Source organism: Alosa alosa, chromosome 3 (assembly GCF_017589495.1).
Source record: "Alosa alosa isolate M-15738 ecotype Scorff River chromosome 3, AALO_Geno_1.1, whole genome shotgun sequence".
Lineage (NCBI taxonomy): Eukaryota > Metazoa > Chordata > Actinopteri > Clupeiformes > Clupeidae > Alosa > Alosa alosa.
Window position 1 is genome coordinate 2,244,073 of NC_063191.1, and position 9,931 is coordinate 2,254,003.

A 9,931-nucleotide genomic window follows, 5' to 3' on the forward strand; every position below is an offset into this window, starting at 1 on the left:
TGGACTGACTGAAGAAGCAAGCACCGGTGCCACTAGTGGAAAAAGTTAGTCTGGAGCCACACACACGCACACACACACACCACAAGATATATCTTACCGTTGTCTGAGCCCCCAGCTGCCATTTTGCCTTCCTGAAACAGACACAGATCACTGGGTCACGCTCTCCAACATCATTACCAATTGAGTCTACATTCATCCAGTAGACCTGCTCATTTCTACACCTGTTCTCTTGGGGCAAACAGAACAGGTATAGAAAAAGGCAAACTTCAGCTCTCTAAGATATACTGCGGCAACATATAGTATGTCTGTTACCTCATCACTGCTACCATCATCATCATTATCATCACTAGTAAATACGACAGAACAGGTGTAGAAAGACAAAGACAGATAGCCTGGGTGCCAGCCGAACCTAACCCCGTCCACAACATTTGAGGTCGGAAGTTCGGTCTGGCATTGCTCCGTTGTGGAGCAACTATGCCCCAACCAGGGGGTCGTTTCTAGAAAGCATCGTTTGCTAACTTACGTCGCAACGTTGGTAGTTCGCTCCATCGTTTTTGGATTTGGTGTTTCTAGAAAGAGTAGTTTGAACTCTCAATCGCAAACAAGGACGCAAAGTTTGGTCGTTTGAACTACTGCCCCTAGGCAGTCACACTTATGTCGTTCCTTGGTAGTTCCTGTTGGTGTCCGGAGCGCCTAAGCAAAAATTGCAAAGTGGATGTTTATCTCGTGACTCAATGATTGATCTATCCTGTAGCTTAATTTTGATTAAGACACTGACTCCGCTACTTGGCTCATTCTTGCTATTTATGTTAATTCAAGTATTGCCTTGCTTTTAGTATTATAATCTTCACAGACCCTTGCAACAGCAGTGATAAATGGTGTAGTGGCTAAAGCAGATGACTTATTATCCCAACGTTGTAGGTTCGATTTTCTTATGATGTGAGATTGTCCTCTTGCTTCCCGCTACCTGCAGGTGAACTAGTGTGACACGTAGATTCAATTGTTTTTGACTGATGTATTGTACCTATGGTCTCTCGATGTAGAGTAACTATATACATAAATATGTATGGTCAAAACCTATTGTTGTGTCTCGTAGGCCTACTCTTACTCAGAGATGAAAAGAAGAGATAGGATGCGAACTCCGGCCGAGCACGTAGTGCACTGACACGCTGCCGTTAAACCACGAGACAATTGATAACATTTGCGATACCCAGACATTCGTCCAGGATATATATTTTTTCCAACATAGATATTTAACACAAATAATGGCACATATTGGTCAGCTTCAGTAAAATGTTTTATATACTTGCAATTAATAGGTTTAGGTTTTTGCAGATGACAATGACAATGCCAGCGTTAATCACTCGGTTTAAATGAGAAAAATGTCAACATAGGCTGTGGCAGAGAATTTCTAGGGGGTGGGGTATTATTACACGTTGCCACTGTTTCCACAAATGATATCTAATCGACACAGGTGCAATGCTTTCTGGAAACAGGTGTAACAATGTCGTTGTTTGGTCACAAGTTGCGTCGTACCATGGTGGTTGAGCAACGTTGCTAACTTTTCTAGAAACGACCCCCAGAGCGGTTCGGACTAGAAGAACTCCTGAACGGTTTTTGTTCAGAGCTGAAAATGCAACTGTGTTTAACAGAGGACAGATGTACAGTAGGTTGCTAGTGACAAAATATTAGCTTTCAGTATGGTACGATGTCTTTGTAAATTACAATGTTTTTCATTCATCCCGGATCAGAAACGCTGTTGCTAGAAGGTAGACGTTAGATTTCGGCATCATGTCTGTTGTAGAAGATATTGGCAGTGCAATAGCTTTAAAAAAAAACTACCAAAAAACAATGTTTAAGGCAAATGTGAAGAAGGATGGTGCTGGTGTTCTTCCCACAGCATTCCCCCCCTGTATCGGTTGAAACACGCCCCATAATCACCTCCCAATGGAGCAGTATCAGACTCATATTCTGACTAGAATTTTGAGTATGACAACGTCAGGCTAAAAGACAGACAGATACTGTGGCAAACTTAAGCTCTATAACATAAAGATTAGATTATAAGATTCAATTTTGTCATTGTGCAGAGTACAAGTACAAAGACAACGGATGCTTATAACCAACCTACAGTATGTCTGTTACCTCTGAAGCTAATGATTAACTCATCATCATCATCACTGCCACCTTCTCTCTTTCCCCTCTTCCTCTTCATCTCTGTCTCTTCAAATGCTATTGGAATGAACTATTGTATGGAATGTGCATAAACTATTATATGGAATGTGCATAAACTATTATATCATAAAGCATGTCTGCACATCACAAAGTGGGTCTTACCTCAGTCTAGTGCAGCAGCCCCTGCAACACACCAAACAGGATGTTAAACAGTCTGCAGACTGGACACTGCTGCTGTAGACAGGCTTTACACACACAGGCTGTTTCTCCTGCAGACTGGACACTGCTGCTGTAGGCTTCACACACACTGTGACTCCATGACAGGAGAACAGGATCCCTGAGTGTTTCAGCGTAAACAGGAGAACATTTCCTTGTGTGAAATGGCTGAGGTGAGGTTTCACTTTCCGCGGTGCTGTCGTGCTCGAGGTTCTGAGCCTCTCAATGTCTTTTCTCTCAGTCCTGATATCAACTGCAGATCCATCAGTTATCCATGTGTGTGATATTGTGCAGATCTCTCAACTTGTTAGCTTGCTAATTATGTCCCATAAATATGTAGCCATAAAGACGCTTCGTGAAGGAGGGATGGCGTGCAAGCAGAGCTGTTGAGCTCTCCGAGTAACATCTGACTGTACACACACACACAGGGGCAGGACTATGTTGCCGATCTGCCGAACGTACCATCAGAGCATTTCAGTTGTATTGCCTAAAGCTATTTGAGCAAGGAAGTTGGATACAGAGCCAAGACAAATATAACCTTTGTTTTTTGGTATTGCACAGATTCATACACAATAAATTACTTAGTCGAGATGAACAAAAATCAATAAATAATCCTTTCAGGAAGGTTATGACACAAATTGAGTTTTTTTCAATAGGCAGACGTCTACACTCCATGAAGCTTTAGTTTCTGTCTGTCTGCATCAGGGCTCACAACCCCTGACATTTTGTAAAAAACAAAAAAATATTTTGGTAAAATCTTCTCTTAACCAACAAGACCACTAAAATCGTGTCAGTACTCTGTACACTGAAAGCGTGTCGTCTGCGTTCGCGAGCAGGGTCTGCATCCTCTCTCTTCTTTTCACTTTTGAGTAAGAGTAGGCCTACAATACACAACAATAGGTTTTGACCATACATATTGATGCATATAGTTACTTTACATCAAGATACCATTAGGAACATGACATCAGTATAAAACAATTGTTTCAAATGAAGTTGCACTGCTTTATTTGGTATTTCCATGTGTCACACTAGTTCACCTCCACATAGTCAGAAACAAGAGGACAATCTCACTTAATAAGGGAACCGAACATACAAAGCTCAGAGAGGTCAACCACTATACCATTGATCAATCAGCTGTTTCTCTGAGTCTGTGAAGATTATTATCAAAATGCCAACACTCAAATGAACATAAATAGCAAAAATGAGACCAGCAGGGCAGTCAGTCTTTTAATGAACGTTAAGCTTAGTTCAATCGAGTCACGACAAAAACAACAATTTTGTGATTTCTGGTTGGGTGCTTGTGATTTTTGGTTAGGTGCTCCTGAAACTGACGACATCACCAACTGGAACTACCGGAAATGACACAAGATGTATTGAATGGAAAAGGTATATTGCTAAACATTGTTACTAATTTAGCTGATTTATATTAATTTAGTATATTTTGACTACTCTATTATTTGAGGAAGTTCTTTAAATGTCTTCTCTAGTCCCAATATACAATAGCCGATATAATGCACAATCTGCTATGCAAAGCCTTCTCCCATGGAATGCATCATAGTTCCCTGAAGGGTGTCGTCATCATTCATCATTCTAACCCTTTTGATATCATTATCTTACAATGACCTAGCCTAAACTCAGTGGGGTACTCAAGGGTTTATCCAATTGCTGTCAAACATGATGATGACCTTAAAGGTGGTGACTTTCATCCTTGTGGCTGTCGGAGACGACCTTCTTAGGACAGATAGGTCAGTGCAGAGTGACAAGAAGCTAGTGGGAGAGAGAGCGATGTGGTGGGATCGGGAAATGACCACAGGTCGGATTTGAACCGGTGTCCCCGTGGGAATTTGAACCCCAATGTGGTATGAATGCTGCAGCCACTTGCACCTTGGCTCCCCATTGATGAAGACTACTGATTCACTATAGTAAAACTTAGGCCTACACCAATTACATAAAAGCTACAAGATGATTAGATGATCTCTACAGCGCCGCCATATACAGGAAAGCCCTATTAATCCTAGATGATAAAACTCATCCCCTCCACCCTGAGTTTGAGTTGCTTCCATTAGGACCGCGCTATAGAGTACCTATGGCAAAGCAAAAGATCTACAAGGGCTCTTTCATACCAAATGCAATTAGTATGGTCAATAAACTGGGGAGAAATGACCATGGGAGCATAGCCTGGTTAATATGTACATACTGAAGCTGCACATCTGCCCTGTTTGTATTTAAAGTGTTTATCCAGTGGATATGTTGAGTGTCAGTGAACACTGTTGTATTTAAAGTGTTTATGTGGATATGTTGTGTCTCAGTGAACACTGTTTTATGGATTTGTGTCTATACTGTGTATATTGCACTGTCTATTTTATTGGTGAGACCGAAGACAATTTTCATGCCTGACATGAAAATAAAGTCTATTCAATTCTATTTTAGTCTATTATATTCTATGTCAGCATAACATTTCATGTTATTTCTTGTTCTCTCCCTAAGCTACTTATCTGACACCAGTCTTCGTAAATGCTTTCCTGTTCATCTTCATTATAAACCACCAATAACATCTGACTCAGGGTCAGAGTTCAAAGGTTGCAATAGGAACTACTGTGCAGCACTGCAGACTTTGGCTCCCTCCACAGGCTAACAGAAGTCACTGCATATTCTGTCCTAAGGAAACTGACCTCACAGGTGAGTTGAGATGACAAGTGCAACATCCCAGCATGTTATTACTCTTCCACAGATCTATTGTCCTTAAAGGTGCTGTGTGGTGCTTTGTAATGTTTGAAACATCCAAAAATGACCTAGAAATAGCATCATAGTGTGAAGAAACAACCATTTAAGAACTGAACAAAGTATAATGGAGTGTTATGCACTTTGGATACCTTAAGTGATTGTAGCCGTGTCAAAACAACAGAAAAGCTCATCAAAACGTGTCCAAGATACAAAGGCATGTAGGGCAGGACCTTGGACCACAACAAAAGGTGCGATATATCGAGAAATTACGGTTTATTGACGATGCAGATCCATATGAGTTGGATGAGAGAGAGGCAATACCAAGTCCAACCACAGGTGCCTCCTTTCCTCTGATAACTTTTGGAAGTCGATAATACTCCAGATGTTGTTCTCAGTCTGACCTATTGGTACAACCTAAAACACGGCAATGTAAAACACCGTGCAAACCCCTTATACTTGGCAGACTAAATGATTGATGTCTGTGGACGCATGAGACTAGAGTGATAAGGAGAGAACCTCCAATAAGCCATGAACTTGTCTCGTCCGCTAAGAAAGACCAAGCGGACAACCCGAACAATGGCAACAATGTGTCCTACAGTACCTTAGCCTACTCTCCAATGTTACGAGAGCTACAACGAAAGCAATCAAAACAACCCATGAGACTGGGGTGATGCGTCAGCTGAGATATCAACGCAGTTTTAATGGCGAACATAAAGTAAGCTGCATTACATCTGGGACTCCTGTCACCTTGAGGTGAAGATTAAACTTGACTTTGGCCTAAACTCCTGTTGTTAGTTTCAGACTAGTTCTTGCATTCTGTTTTTGCAGACAGACATCATTTTTACATCCTGTTTTTTTGGCAAACTAGTCTGTCAGCACACAACTTGAAACAGTATCATGCACAGTTGCATTCATTGTTTCAGCAAGCATTTTCAAGCAGTCTATTCTTGAGCATTATAAAAAACATCAGAAAGATTTTCAATTCATCATGGTCCATTTTGTCGCTTCTTTCTACACTTGAAAATATGAAACTGTAAAATGTTTTCATTTATTTTTCAAATGGATATTGCTACAATATGCTGATTGTTCTCACATCTTCTTACTCACCAGTGCCTAGGAGTTGCTGTAGTGTGAAATCGCCAATATCATTCGTACTTGATTTTGTACCGTTGTGTTTTGTAAGGATTGTTATTGATGTGTGTACAAGCCAATGAGGGACTAGCTGATTTAAATATTTGTAATAATTTGTAATGTATATTTTTGTTTTGGGCTTCTGACTACAGATACTACGTCACCGTTTACTAATGATTGTGATTCGGCGTGGTTTAATTGAGATTTAGATACAGTTACAGTTTTTTTGATCATGCCTTTGACATTTTAATTTTAACAAGTGGTATATTGCAGAAGAACACAAAGTGGCATTAAAATGCCTCACACCTTTTACCAAAATGCAGTATAGCAGTAATAATATAGTAATAGAGTAATTGTCATTAACTGCAGTTTGAAGATGTGCAGGTATATTTGAGGATGTGGACTACAGTATGTATTTAATAGTCTTAACTGGGTATCTATGGGAATATTGGCATTTAAAAAATATATGACCTCACCTAACCGGGCGGTGCATGGACCCTGTGTCGATTTGGAATAAAATATATAACATATTGCGACGCCAGAGGGAGCTCTACAGTAGCCAAACATACCTGAACCTTTACCTTTAAATATTGTCCTCTCTTTTTGAGAAGTCAGATACTATCTGCAACTATGTGTCACGTGATGTTGCAGGAAACAAACAAATGCCAATTTTATTAAACCTTTTTAGATGTTTCAGTGAGCTGAGTGACTATCAGTTGCTTTATATTCTGCACTATACCAAAATACAGTAGCGTGGAGCACTAGGCTCAATAGCAGATGCATGTTGCATTTAGTGTTCTTGTTGTTTTCTCTCTTTGTCTCGTTCCTTCCTAATATATGGTGCTTCTTTTAAAGCACTTTTAAAGCAATCGTTTCATATCATCAAAGAGATGACTTCACCACCAGCATAATCTATTTGATTTAGTTCACATATTATTGTCAGATCAGATTGAGTTAACATAAACAATTCCACACATGTAGGAGAATGACTTTGGGATGTATTGTGTATGATACATGGTTTGATATGTTAAAGGAGTGCTATGTCTTTTTTGAGTTATATTAATGTAAATCAGTGTTTAGCAATATACCTGTTGCATTCAGTACATGTTGGCACATGGTGTCAGCAACGACATCTTCGTTCCTGTCACCTTCATGATGATGTACGAGGAAGAAGGAACTAAGTGAGGTCAGGTGGCATACCTGAGGAACAGGTTTAGGGTTGGGACGGTAAACACAACGGAATGTTCCAATGAAATTAAATGTTCTGATCTGAACAAGGAAACACTAGGCACCATGAATGTAGTTATTCCAGATTTCACTGGTCTTGTTGGTTAAGAGATGATTTTACCAAGAGAAAAATCTTTTCTTTTTTCTTTTCAAAATGTCAGGGGTTGTTAGACAAGATGCAGAGACAGACAGAAATACAAAAATATGAAAACCCCCATGATATCCAAGTAACTAATCGTATCCATTACTACAATCTATGTATAAAATAAACATAGACATCCCCCATGAGATCCTCATGTGCTGTAACGCTTGATCAATGTTCCAAACAAAGTAGCAAAACAACCAGGTGAGTTAGTCAAACAAACAAATTAGCTTGCTAGGACATCTGGGGAAAATAGCACTCTCAATGGGATATTACAGCAGAGATGAGATGTGCTCTCTCTCACAACATGTTGTGAATGATTGGGGTCGTCAACGTTTTGTGACATCAAAATAGGGTCACTTGCCAAGAAAAGTTTGGAACCCCTGAACATGAACTAAAGCTTCATGGAGTGTAGATATCTGCCTATTAAAAAAAAAACTCAATTTGTGTTATAACCTTACTGAAAGGATTATTAATTGTTGTTTTGTTCATCTCATCAAGTAATTTATTGTGTATGAATCTGTGCAACACCAAAAATCAAATGTCCTGTCTTGACAGAGACTTATGTTTGTCTTGGCTCTGTATCCAACTTCCTTGCTCAAATAGCTTTAGGCAATCCAACTGAAATCTCAGATGAAACTTCACACACACAGTACTCCAATAATTAAAAACAGCCCCAACAAGATACTTAAGTTTACACATGCCAGAGTTTCATGTGGCTGAAGAATCTATTGGAAACTATGTGTGTGTTGCCTGTGTATTCCAGTGGCGGACTCCTGACTCACCTTTCCCCAAGACAGCAGTGGTTTAGGAAAGGACCTGGAAAGGCCAGAGATCTAATCTAATTATATATTAATGTAAATGAATTGGAAAATAAAGGCTTTTGTATTTTCTACATCCTTCTCTGAGTCTGTGTGTGGATGTAGGGGGTTGCTTCACTACACCCAAGAGTGATTTGATTATAAAAAGAAGTCAGGTAAGGTGGCATAACCATGACTACAAAACCTACAAGTGCACACATAGTAAATGACCAAAGATAATATTTAGTAATATAAAGTTAGGATGTGCCCAGCCTCCTTCTAGTTTGTTATGCTGTATGGTTCATTTTATGCCTCCTATTCTAACTGTATTTGGTGAGCAGAGAACCAACCTGGGACCAATAACCATTCAGCAGAGACAGTGGCAGCATAAGGAAATTAAATTATGAATTCCCCCTCAACCTTCCAAAAAACGTGTAGGCTAGTTCAACTTAGTTATGGGTGTGACATGTCTGAATTAGCACCCCTAAATATGTGACTTCTTTGGTAGCCTACAATGGAAGCTAATTTACTTTTATTTACTAAAATCAAACCTTAATTGTAGGCCCTAGTAGTGAACTTGCGAATCAGTGTCTGGCCGCAGCCCTGGCTACTCCAACCGTAAACCACCATGGAAAGGTGTGACGTTATCAGTAAAACCATCACGTGATTTTGGTAAGCGCTCAACTACTCGTTACCATCGTCATACTGAGAAGAACGTTGCAAGGTGAGTGTGGCAATCAAGCTTCCTCCTGCATTAACATTTCAAACATATTGTTGTTCTTCATCTAAGTACATTGTTACGGCACATAAAAACAAAGACAGATATTTGAGATTTCAGAACTTCAGCTAAACGTCTGTCACTGCTGCACACAATATTTTTAGCGTAATCATGCAAGAAACAGTCGAACCTCTTTGACGCACGTAATAATCGCCTCATTAAAAATACTTTTGTTTAGGATACTTAGCTACGGTACTATATATAAAAAAACTAAATTCAGCAAAACGCATAGCATGCGCCATGCTTTCATTCATTTCACGCACAAATCATGCCAATAACAATAACGCATGCAGGATCCACGAACTTCCCAAATGCATTCAGGCAGTTCCTATTTGGAGGGGTGTCATTTCATTGCCATAGTTTACGATTAAAACGTAGTCAGAAGAAGAAAAATATTATTATTTTTTTTAGAAAAAGGAATACATTGGGCAGCAAGACCAGTGTTTTGTTTTTTAATGCGAAGTAGGCCTACATTCCTGTCTTTGAAAAAAAAGTTTTTGTTTGAATTGAACTTCCTGAGACTGACAGTAGCTGCACTAATCTAAGTTGTCCCTTGTTTCATGCTCTGGCTCACAGTTGATTCAGTGCGCCTTAAAAATCACGTTGTCTGTCCCTTAGGCTACTGTACCGGCGTCGCCTACTGTAACGTCAGTCATTTCGATTACAGTTTTTATTTTATTTTTAAACACAATGAGCACAAGAGCTCCCTCGACAAAAATCACTACTATTACTCATATACTT